The sequence below is a fragment of the Thamnophis elegans genome, chromosome Z (genome assembly GCF_009769535.1).
Source record: "Thamnophis elegans isolate rThaEle1 chromosome Z, rThaEle1.pri, whole genome shotgun sequence".
Lineage (NCBI taxonomy): Eukaryota > Metazoa > Chordata > Lepidosauria > Squamata > Colubridae > Thamnophis > Thamnophis elegans.
Window position 1 is genome coordinate 123,438,362 of NC_045558.1, and position 11,647 is coordinate 123,450,008.

The following is an 11,647-nucleotide window of genomic DNA, read 5'->3' on the forward strand; positions in this document are numbered from 1 at the left end:
GCAATGTAAGCTTTGGGGGGGGGGGGCGCTACCCAAGGCAGCAGCTGCCAAACCCTAAAATAGGACTCTTAGCATCTGTTTTCGTTCCCCTACCCTGCCCCTTTATTCTTGACAAAAGTTCCTATTTTCCAGTGGTTTTGGTCGCTGGCATTCTCAAATGGTTTTTATCAAGAATAAGATGCAGACTTCCTGGCAGTTGGTCTGAATTAGTATTTCTCAAACTGGGCCACTGGTGTGGACTTCAACTCCCAGAATTCTCTAGCCAGCCATGCTGCCTGGAAAATTCTGAGAGTTGAGGTCCATAAATCTTCAAGTGGAAGTTCAGGTCAGCAGATCTTCAAATGGCTGCTTCAAGGTCCACAGATCTACAAGTTGAGGTCCACAGATCTTCAAGTGTCTCCACAGATCTTCAAGGTCCACAGGCCTTCAAGTGGAGTTGAGGTCCACAGATCTTCAAGTGGCTGCTTCAAGGTCCACATACCTTCAAGTGGAGTTGAGAGCCACAGATCTTCAATTCTGGGAGTTGAAGTCCACAGACCTTCAAGTGGAGTTGAGAGTCACAGACCTTCAAGTGGCTGCTTCAAGTTCTATAACTCTTCAAGTGGAGGTCCACAGATCCTCAGTTCTGGGAGTTGAGGTTCATAGATCTTCAAGTGGCTGCTAAGTGGAGTTGAGGGCCACAGATCCTCAATTCTGGGAGTTGAGGGCCACAGATCTTAAATTCTGAGTGTTGAAGTCCACAGATCTTCAAGTTCCTGCTTCAAAGTCCATAGACCTTTAAGTGGGAATTGAGATCCACAGATCTTCAAGTGGCTGCTTCAACATCCACAGCCCTTCAAGTGGAGTTGAGGTCCACAGATCTTTAATTCTGGGAGTTGAGGTCCACAGATCTTCAGTTCTTGGAGTTGAGGTCAACAGATCTTCAAGTATCCACAGATCTTCAAGCGGTTGAGATTTGAAAACATTGGTGATACAAAACACCCCAAGGGATTTTCTTATGTGCAGGAAATCAAACCATAATTTAAAAGGCTTGGAAAGTGGACTTTCACAGTCTGGTTGTCAGGGAGCTCGCTTGCCCCATCCTGCAGTTCATGCTTGGGAATAAAAGCAGTTCTTATCTAAGCTTCATTCCAGCCTCTGTAAAAATATCCTATATTAGCTTCTGCATTCCCTAAGATGGATTCCACAAGGATTGCGAAAATATCTCTTCTACTAAGCAGGAAACAGATTCGGGGGCCCTGAGCTGAATCATAAACTTTTGCAAATTCTTCCAAAGAAGCCTCAGAAATCCATCCTGTGATCTTTACTGGTGGTTAGCTCCTAGTCCAGCCTAGCCTTCCTTGCAGGACGGTTGTGGAGGTGCGGTGGTGGAATTATGGCTAGAGGAGGCTGAACAGGATTAGGGGCGGAGGAAATAAAATGAGGATAAAGTTGTTGATCTGGTGAGCGTGTCCCAGCCAGAGTTGATCTCTCTGGCTGGGACATTGGGGTGAGGGATCCATGCGATGAAGAAGGAGATGGTGGCTTGATCCCGTCTCTTTCCCTCCTCTCCGCCCCTTTCCATGTCTTACCCTCCCTTCTAGAGCACTGCATTCCTGCCTCTCCCTCTGTGTTTTCTCCCTAGACGCATTTCTGCCCTGTGACATCAGGCCAAAAGGAGCAGGAATGAGAGAGACCTTTCTTCGTCCCCTTTCCCCTCTTTTTATGCTTTGCCATCCCAGAAAGCAGCTGGAAAAACCAGTTAAATAGTCCCTTTTTTCTAATTAGGATTTCCAAAGCACTCTCCTTCCGACACCCACTTCCACTTCTATCCGAGGATATTCTGGGAAGATGGCATTGGCTGGTAAAGAGAGGGGTAGGGAAGGGAGATCGTCTGCTGTGGGTTGGGAGTTGGAAGGCTGTGGGTCAAAGGGAGGATGCAAGGGAAATGGGATATATAGCCATAGAAATGTGAGAGGCCAGGGTTTCTGGATAAGGACAGATGCAAAAAGCCTAGAACTTCCTGACAGTTGGAAAATTAACCGGTGGAATGGCTGGCCTTCAGAAGTTGGAGGTTTTTAAGAAGAGACTCGACAGTCATTTGTCTCGAATGGTATAGAACTCTGATGGCGAATCTATGGCATGGGTGGCATTGGGAGCCCTCTCTGTGGATATGTACGCCATTGCCAGCCAGCTGCTCTTCAGGTTTCCAGCACACATGTCAAGCTGGTCTTTGCAGACACTGGAGTGCTAGAAAATGGCCCAAAAACAGTTTTCCAGGCCTTTTTCCAGGCCGTTTTTAGGCTGTTTTGGGGGGGCATTTTGGTCCATTTTTGGCCTGAAAAATGGCCTGAAAACTAGCATGCATGCACCAGCCAGCTGGTGTTTGGATTTCTGGTGCTCCAGCGCGCACACATGCACGCGTCTGCACGCGTGTTCCAGTTTGGGTACTTGGTGCCGAAAAGGTTCGCCATCACTGGAATGAAATCTCCTGCTTGACAGGCAATTGGACTAAAACAGGAGTCCCCAACCTCCAGTCCATCGACAAACACCAATCTGCAGCATGCAGGAACCAGGCTGTGCAGCAAGTGAAACCCCATCCTCAGAATGCAGCAGCATGCAAAACCACACTTCCTCCAGTCTGCGGAAAAGCCTCTCTCCATGGAACCATCCCTAGTGCCCAAAAGATTGGGGGCGACTGGACTAGAAGACCTCCAAGTTCCATTCTAACTCTGTTATCCTGTTATTCTTTGACACCCGAATCTGTCACTAGATCTTGTCTGGGGACATTAGGCGAGACCAGAGTTTGCCAGACTGTTTATTTTAGAAGAGATTCTTTTGTGTTGTAGTGCCCCTCTTTGGAATATTAATTCATCCCCCCCAATAAGATTTGCCCTGATCCCACTTTCACAAGACACTTAAAGATCAAGCCTGACATCCTAATACTTGTAATGCTAGTGAATCGATTTCTTGCTTATATTGATTGTGGGATACTCTTGAGCAGGGGTCTCCAACCTTGGCAACTCTAAGACGTGTGGACTTCAACTCTCAGAATTCCAAGCTGGCTGAGGAATTCTGGGAGTTGAAGTCCACAAGTCTTAAAGTTCCCAAGATTGGAGACCCCTGCTCTTGAGGGTTCTTGCTTGCTATTTTTATGTCAGTTCTGTTTATTATTTTGGTAATGGGTTTATTCTGTTTTAATTGTCAGCCACCTAGAGCCCTGTACATGAGATGGGGAGAACATATACATTATTAAATAAGTACATGGGTTTTCAAGAACAACTAGAATGATCTTTTCAATAGGAGTCAGCTGCTTAAAAGAATTGAGGTAAAATAAACAGATTTCTTTTACTCCGCGTTTATTATTGGATATAGATCATTCAAGGTGGTTAGCATACCCAATACCCCTTCCTCCTATTTTCCACACGACAACAACCCTATGAGGTGGATTGGGCTGAGAGAGAGGGAGTGGCCCAAATCACCCAGCTGCTTTTCATGCCCATAGGCATGATAGAGGAGGGGAATGAGAGGGGGGGGATGATAGAGAGAGGGGAGGAAGGAGGGAGTGGAGGGAGAGAGGGAGGAGGGAAAGGGAGGGAGGGGAGGAAGAGAGGGAGGGAGAGAGTGGAGGATGGAGAGAGTGGGAGGGAAGGAGGGAGAGCAGGGGGGAGGGAGAAGGAAGAAAGAGGGAGAGGGGAGGAGGGAGATTGGAGTGGGAAGGAGAGAGTGGAGGAGCGGGAGAGAGAGGAAGGAGGGAGGGAGGGGGCAAGGGAGTGAGAGAGGAGAGAGGGGGGAGAGAGATATGAAAACAAACACATTAGAGGCCACACTCTGAATTATAATCCCAAAGGGGAAAATCTGAATAAAATGGGAAGATATTATTGAAAAGACTGTCCCGCCCAAATACTTCAATGTAGTATGTTTGTTGTGTTGTCCTGGTGTGATTAGCTGCTGCTAATTTTTCTTCAATAGCGTCCACAGAGTGTGTTACTGTCTACACAGAGTCAAAGTGGCAGTCCTTCACTTGGAATTTACAAGCACTTAAAATCACCATGGAGGAAATACAAACTGCCCTTGATTTTGGGGAGGGACTAATACAAGTATGACCAGCCAAGTATTATCGTATGAGCTGATGTATCTGGTAATACTTAGTTTGCATTAATACCTCCCAAATTCTAGGGCAGTTTGGTATTTCCTCCATATATATATATATATATATATATATATATATATATATAGATGTATGTATGTATGTATGTATGTATGTATGTATGTATGTATGTATATATATATATATATATTATATAATATACTATAATATATATATATAATATATTCCCACCTATATATATATATATATTCCCACTATATATATAGATATAATATATATATATATATATATATATATATATATATATATATATATATATATTCCCACTGACCAAACTCTCCACATAACCCATAATAATATAAAATATACAGATTTTTTGGTAAGCGTAAGGTATTTTGGTTATGATTTGGACTGATAACTAGTCTACCAAAGGAAACTGGTCCTCCAGAGAGGGTTGAATTTCTACCTCTCCTTGTCCCAGCCAGTATGGACAGCGGTCAGGAGTTAGGGATTTGAACTTCCACAAGTGACCAACCTAAAGACCTTTGCCAAGATTTGCATTCCATGGCTTGTCCTCAAAACCCAAGTCTGAATGCAGTCTCCTTGGAAAGGGCTGCGGCCTCAAACTGAGGAGGGTTTTAGCTGGCAGTGTTTAATAGTTGGTAGAGCCTTTTCTAGTCGACCTGCAGAATTTACAACATTACTGGGCTGGAATTTTGAAAAACTCAGATCTAGAGGTGTCTACCTTGGCAACTTTCACACCTGTGGACTTCAACTCCCAGAATTCTTCGGCTACAAAAATTCTGAAAGTTGAAGTCCACAAGTCTGAAGGTTGGACATCCTTACTCTAGTCCAGTGATGGCTAACCTTTTGTCGTCGCATGCTGAAAGCATGCATGCGCCCACGCCCATAATGCAATGTGCGCGCAATACCCCTATGTCCCCCCTCTCTGTGCATGTGTGTATGAATCCCTGCACGTGCGCACATTGATTGCAACCGTGCTCCCTGGCATGGATGTGTACCCCTGCGACCTATTTGGGCCTAGTAGGCCTCCTTTACAGCCTCATCGTGCATGCACGTCCACCTCCCACTTCGGCCTGCGTCTCACGCATGCATGGAAAACCCCAAAATCAGCTGGCCAATGGGAGGCATGCACACCAGGGGTGGGTTTCAACCAGTTTCGCGGCGGTCCCCCGCGAACGGGTTGGGTCGCGAACCCGAAAGTAAGTAACTTCCGGAATGGCGAAGGGCACACCTGCTCGCCCACAGCTCCTTACCCGGTTTTGACGAGTTCTGCGCTTCCACGCATGTGCAGGACGCATACAGCGCCTGCGCGATCCTCCAGGAGCAGCTGGAGCATCGCACAGACACTAGTACGCATGCGTGCACTGCGCGCGTGCACAAGGATGCCGCTGGCCCCATTCCAACCGAACCGGTTGGAACAGGGCGAGAAACCCACCGCCTGATGCACACATACGTAGTAGCGCTGTGCTAGGGGCGGTGGTTGGTGTGCAGATAGAGAGGGCTCTGTGTGCAACCTATGGCATATGTGCCATAGGTTCGCCATCATAGCTCTAGTCCATATTTTCAGCCACAGGGCTCCTAGCTTTCCAAAGCTCTGCAGCAGTGTTTTCTCAGCCTTAGTAACTAGGTTATGTGGACTTCAACTCCCAAAATTCCTCAGCCAGCATGTTTGTCCACTCAATGGCTAAGCTAAAGGGCAATGAAAGAAATGCCACCCTTAAACCCTACCACTGTCAGGCAGAAATCCTATTTAAATTACTAGAACAGTGTTTTCTCAATATCTTGGCACCTTTTTAATGTGTGGCCTCCAAGCAAAGCGGGCTGGGGAATTCTGGAGTTGAGTCCTCACATCTTAAAGGAGCCAGGATTGAGAGACCCTGAAACGGAATTGTATGAGGTCAGGAAGAAATACAATATACTGGATTATACATAAATTGCCCTTTTATTAGCACATTCAAATAGTTTTTTGTGTCCTTAAACACGGGAACAGGGGATGGTGTGCAGAGGATAGAAGGGAGGAAGATGAAGAGTTATGGATGGCTCACCTTGCTGGGTTTCAGAAAGGCCATCCAAACTAACTTGATTTTTTTTTGGAACAGGTCTGCAAAACAGGTGAGAAGGTGATATGAGCTACTTCTTCCTATAATTGGAGATTCATGAAAACAGAATTATTTTTATCTCTGGCCCTGTGTTTTCCATTAGATGGTCCTTTGTCAGTGGTGGGTTCCTACCAATTTCGGCCTAAACTGTAGTGGTTTGGCAGCCTGGTCACTGGAAGCGGGAGCAACCCAAGCCTACCATGCCCCCGAACCAGTTCTCCTATGGTACCGCCATCTTGTTTTTGGCTTCCACCCACGCACAGAGCAATTTTTATTGCACTGTGCATGCACGAGCCAGCGCGCATCAAGCACGCACGAGCGAACTGGCAGTAGTGCCTACCCAGTGATGGGTTGCATATGGTATGCCCCGGTACGGGCGTACCAGTGCCTGCCGGGAGCACTGGTACCGTTCCAAATCCAGTGCTCTGGGAGGGCCCACCCACGCACCCTTCCTCCTTACCTATATTTGAGCTCTTTGTCGCTTACGCGTACGGCTCGTACGGCGCCTGTGTGATGCTCCACCAAGCAGCTGGAGCGTCGCAGAGGTTTGTGGAGGCGTCGCAAGAGGTAAGGACGCATATGCTTGCTGTGCATGCGCATGCGCACTGCACGCATTCATGTTTGGATGCCGGGCCCCATTGCACCATACCGGTTGCAAACGGGATCCAGAACCCATCACTGTTCCTGCCGGAACTTACCACTGTCCTTCATGTTTTTGGTTATGTATTTTTTAATTCAATTGATGTAAGTAGAACTTGGAAACCACCCCAAAGTAGCTTCAACTGTAGTGGCACAACAGCCCTGCAAGTAAATAAAACAAATATGTTAGATTTATATCCTATCTAAGGTAGCCGCTTTCATTATTGGGAGCTAAAAGGTCAGTATGGCTGGCAGAGATGTGCAATTAAACCTCTGCCCCCCCCCCTTTTATAACCCTGCGTGGCACATTTTAGAAAGAATCAGAGCTTTGATCCCACTGTTGATCCACGGTTTTGATTTTTTCCCCTCACACAATACAGGGTGTCCTCGATTTACAACCATTCATTTAGCGACCATTTGAAGTTATAATGGCATCGAAAAAAGTGATTTATGACTGTTTTTCATCTTACGACCATTTCAATCATGTGATCAAAATTCGGGCATTTGGCAATTGACTCTTACTTATGACGGTTGCAGTATCTCGGTCCGCGTGATCCCCTTTTGCGACCTTCTGACAAGCAAAATCAACAGGCAAGCCAGATTCACTTAATGACCGTGTTACCTAACTTAACAACTGCACTGATTCACTTAACTCTGGCAACTCAGTTAGCAATTGTTTTGTTTAGCAACAGAAATTTTGGGCTCAATTGTGGTCAGAATTCAAGGATCACCTGTCGATCAAGTGTTTCTCTTCTTTGTTGGAAGTCCCACTTAAGATCCTTTCAAATCCTTGAGGGATTAGCAGAACAAGAACAGTTTTCCACAAATGTGTGTTTGTTTTAGCTTTGTCATTAGCTTTGTCACCCTCTCTATCTTGCTTTTATATTGCTGGGAACATTTTGAGATTGTTTTGCAGGGCGTGTGCCTTATTATTATTTATTTATTTATTTATTTATTTTTATTTATTTATTTGCTGGATTCATTTTTTTTGGCTTTCTGTTCAACAAAGACAGTTAACAGTTCACAAAACAACAAGACAACAAAGAAAAAAGAGGATGAATTAATATTATGTATATTAAATACAATTGCAATCACGGTGCTGGTCCAACCTGGAATTTGAGTGTTTTGGAGAAGCGGAATAATAATAATTATTATTATTATTATTATTATTATTATTATTATTATTATATTATTATATGGAATAAAGTGTTTAGTGAAGTTTGAACATGAGAAATTCAGGCAAATTGCAAAACCCAAAAAACAATATCACAAGCGGAAATAACTGATATTCAAGACACAACTAAAGACTTATAGTAGAACTCCCAGAAGAGCTCTTGGGGAGGAAATAACATCACCACCACTAGAACCAGTTATACACTGACCACTGATGAACTAACTCAAAAACAAAAGAATTGAAGGATAAAGATCATGGAGCATTTTCTGCTTATGAGGAAAAGGCAACGTTTAACCATCACTAAACTGATGTCTGAAGAAATTTGGCCCCTATCATGAAAATGGGTTATGCAGTGTTTTCAACAATTGACCGGGATCCATTTTGGAAACAAACCAGTTAATGTACAGCGCAGCTGTAATAGTCACTAATGAACTAGGCATTAAAATTAAAGTACCTAGTCATAACAGAAAAAGCATCAAAGCCAAAGAAAATCCGTTTAGAACAAAAAATAAAAAAATTAAGGGCAGATGCTAGTAACTTAAAGAACATGCATGAGCAACGGCTTAAAAACAACAAAATCATAGATCGGCTAATCAGGAGATATAGATTGGATACAAGAAACATCAATGAAGCTGTAGAGATTGTAAAACAGCAGATAACAGCAACAGCTAGAAAAATTGAAAGATATGAGGCACGAATCATCCAATATAAACAAAATCAGCAATTTCGATCAGACCAACGGCTTTTTATCAAAGTCTTAATGTAAATGGTGACACCAAAAGTGAAAAACCAGAAAAACAGGCCACAGTTGAATTCTGGAAAGAATTGTGGGAAAATGCAAAGGACTACAACAAGGAAGCAAAGTGGATACATGACTTTGAGAAAAGCATTGGCAACAAACAAATGCAAGTATTAGAAATAACAACTGAGATGATCAAAAAACGAGTTAAAAAGGTAAAGAATTGGACATCACCTGGAAAGGACCAATTACATGGTTTCTGGCTCAAATATCTGACCAGTTTACATGCAATATTGGCCAGGCAACTGAATTAAATTTTACAAAAGGGCCAAATTGATGAATGGTTGACAACTGGAAAAACATACTTGATTCAGAAAGATCCAACTAAAGGAACAACACCTGAAAACTATAGACCAATAACATGCTTGCCAACAACCTTCAAATTACTCACAGGCATTATTGCAGATAACATGATGGATTATTTGGAAACAAACAACATCTTGCCAGTAGAGCAAAAAGGCAACAAAAGAAGGAGCAGGGGCACAAAAGATCAGCTTCTAATTGATAAAATGATATTAGAAAATTGTAAGAACAGAAAAATGAACTTGAATATGGTCTGGATTGATTACAAAAAGGCATTTGACTCACTGCCACATAGTTGGATCATAAAATGCTTAGAAACAACTGGCATTAGCAAAAATATTACATCCTTTACTGAAAAGGCAATGAAACAATGGAGAACTGAGTTGGCAGTAGGGAATGAGAGCTACGGAATGGTTAATATCAAGCGAGGAATTTTCCAGGGTGATTCACTTTCACCTCTTCTCTTCATCATCGCAATGATCCCACTATCAGTAATCTTAAAAAAAATGAAATTAGGCTACCAAACAGCCAAAAAAGCTGAAAAAATTTCGCATTTACTATATATGGATGATTTGAAACTCTATGGAAAGTCAGAAATAGAAATCCAATCATTGACAAATACAGTCCGAGTATTCAGCACCGATATTCAATGCAGTTTGGCATGGAAAAATGCGCCACTGTATCCATAAAAAGGGGCAAAATCACTGCATCTGAGGGAATTGAAATGCCCAATGGCCAACTAATTAAATGCAAAGAAAATGAAGCCTACAAATACTTAGGCATTCTGCAGTTGGATAACATCAAGCATGGAGAAGTAAAAACTATTGTCAGACGAGAGTACACCAACAGAGTTAGGAAAATTTTGAAATCTAAATTGAATGGTGGAAATACAATCAAGGCCATAAATACCTGGGCAATACCAGTTATAAGATACACAGCTGGCATAGTTAACTGGACACAAACTGATTTGGACCTTTTGGACCGAAAAAACCAGGAAACTAATGACAATGCACTACAGTTTACATCCACGTGGTGATACTGATAGACTATATCTGCCCCGAAAATCAGGTGGCAGAGGATTATTACAAGTGAAGCAACAGTTGAAGAAGAAAAACATGCACTGGCTGATTATTTAAAGAAAGTCAAGAACATCTATTAATCGAAGTAAAGAACAAAAATCTACTGAAGGCCCAACAGACGAAACAAGAATACAGAAAAGATGTGATAAAATCAAGAATGGAGAGTTGGCAGAACAAAGCACTGCATGGTCAATTTCTGGAAAAAATAAAAGATAAAGTGGACAGTGAACAAACTTGGTTATGGTTAAAAACAGGTACATTAAAGACAGAAACAGAGTCCGAATCCTGGCTGCGCAAGAACAAGCTATCCGCACAAATGGCCTTAAGGCCAAAAATCGAAAATCCTCTGATGATGCCAAATGCAGACTTTGCAAAGAACTGACGAAACTGTTTGATCACATACTCAGCTGCTGTAAAAAAAATCACGCAGACTGATTATAATTGCGGCACAATTCATAGCACAAATGCATCCATTGGAATTTGTGCAAAAATTATAATATTACAACAGCAACAAACTGGTGGGAACATCAGCCTGAAAAAGTCACCGAAAATCAGATGGTCAAGTCTTGTGGGATTTCTGTATACAAACCGACAAATACTGGCGCATATACACCAGACATCACACTGGTTTGAGACAAATAAGGTCACCATCATAGACTCGCAATACCAGGTGATGCAGGGTCGCCGAGAAGGAACATGAAAAAAATCGCAAGATAACAGGACTTAAAAATCGAAATTCACGACTATGGCACAAACCAGCAGTGGTAATTCCAGTGGTAATTGGCACACTGGGTGCTATTCCAAAAGCACTGGAATTACATTGAAAACAGTTTAAAAATTGACAAAATCCCCATCCGTCAAATGCAAAAAGCCGCACTGCTTGGATCTGCACGGATATTACGAAAATACGTTACGACGTCCTAGGCCCCTGGGTGGGGCCCGACTAGTAACCAATGCCAAATCCGGCGAAACAACTGGCCGCTGTGATACAATTGTATAATAATAATAATAATAATAATACAACAACAACAACAACAACAACAGACAAAATAGTGGCGCATAATACACCAGACATCACGCTGGTTGAGAAAAATAAGGTCACAATCATAGACATCGCAATACCAGGGGATAGCAGAGTCGCCGAGAAGGACATGAAAAAAATCGCAAAATATCAGGACTTAAAAATCGAATTCAACGACTATGGCACAAACCAGCAGTGGTAATTCCAGTGGTAATTGGCACATTGGTGTTATTCCAAAAGCACTGGAATTACATTTAAAACAGTTAAAAATTGACAAAATCACCATCAGTCAATGCAAAAAGCCGCACTGCTTGGATCTGCACGCATATTACGAAAATATGTTACAATGTCCTAGGCCCCTGGGTGGGGCTTGACTAGTAACCATGCCAAATCCGGCGAAACAACTGGCCGCTGTGATA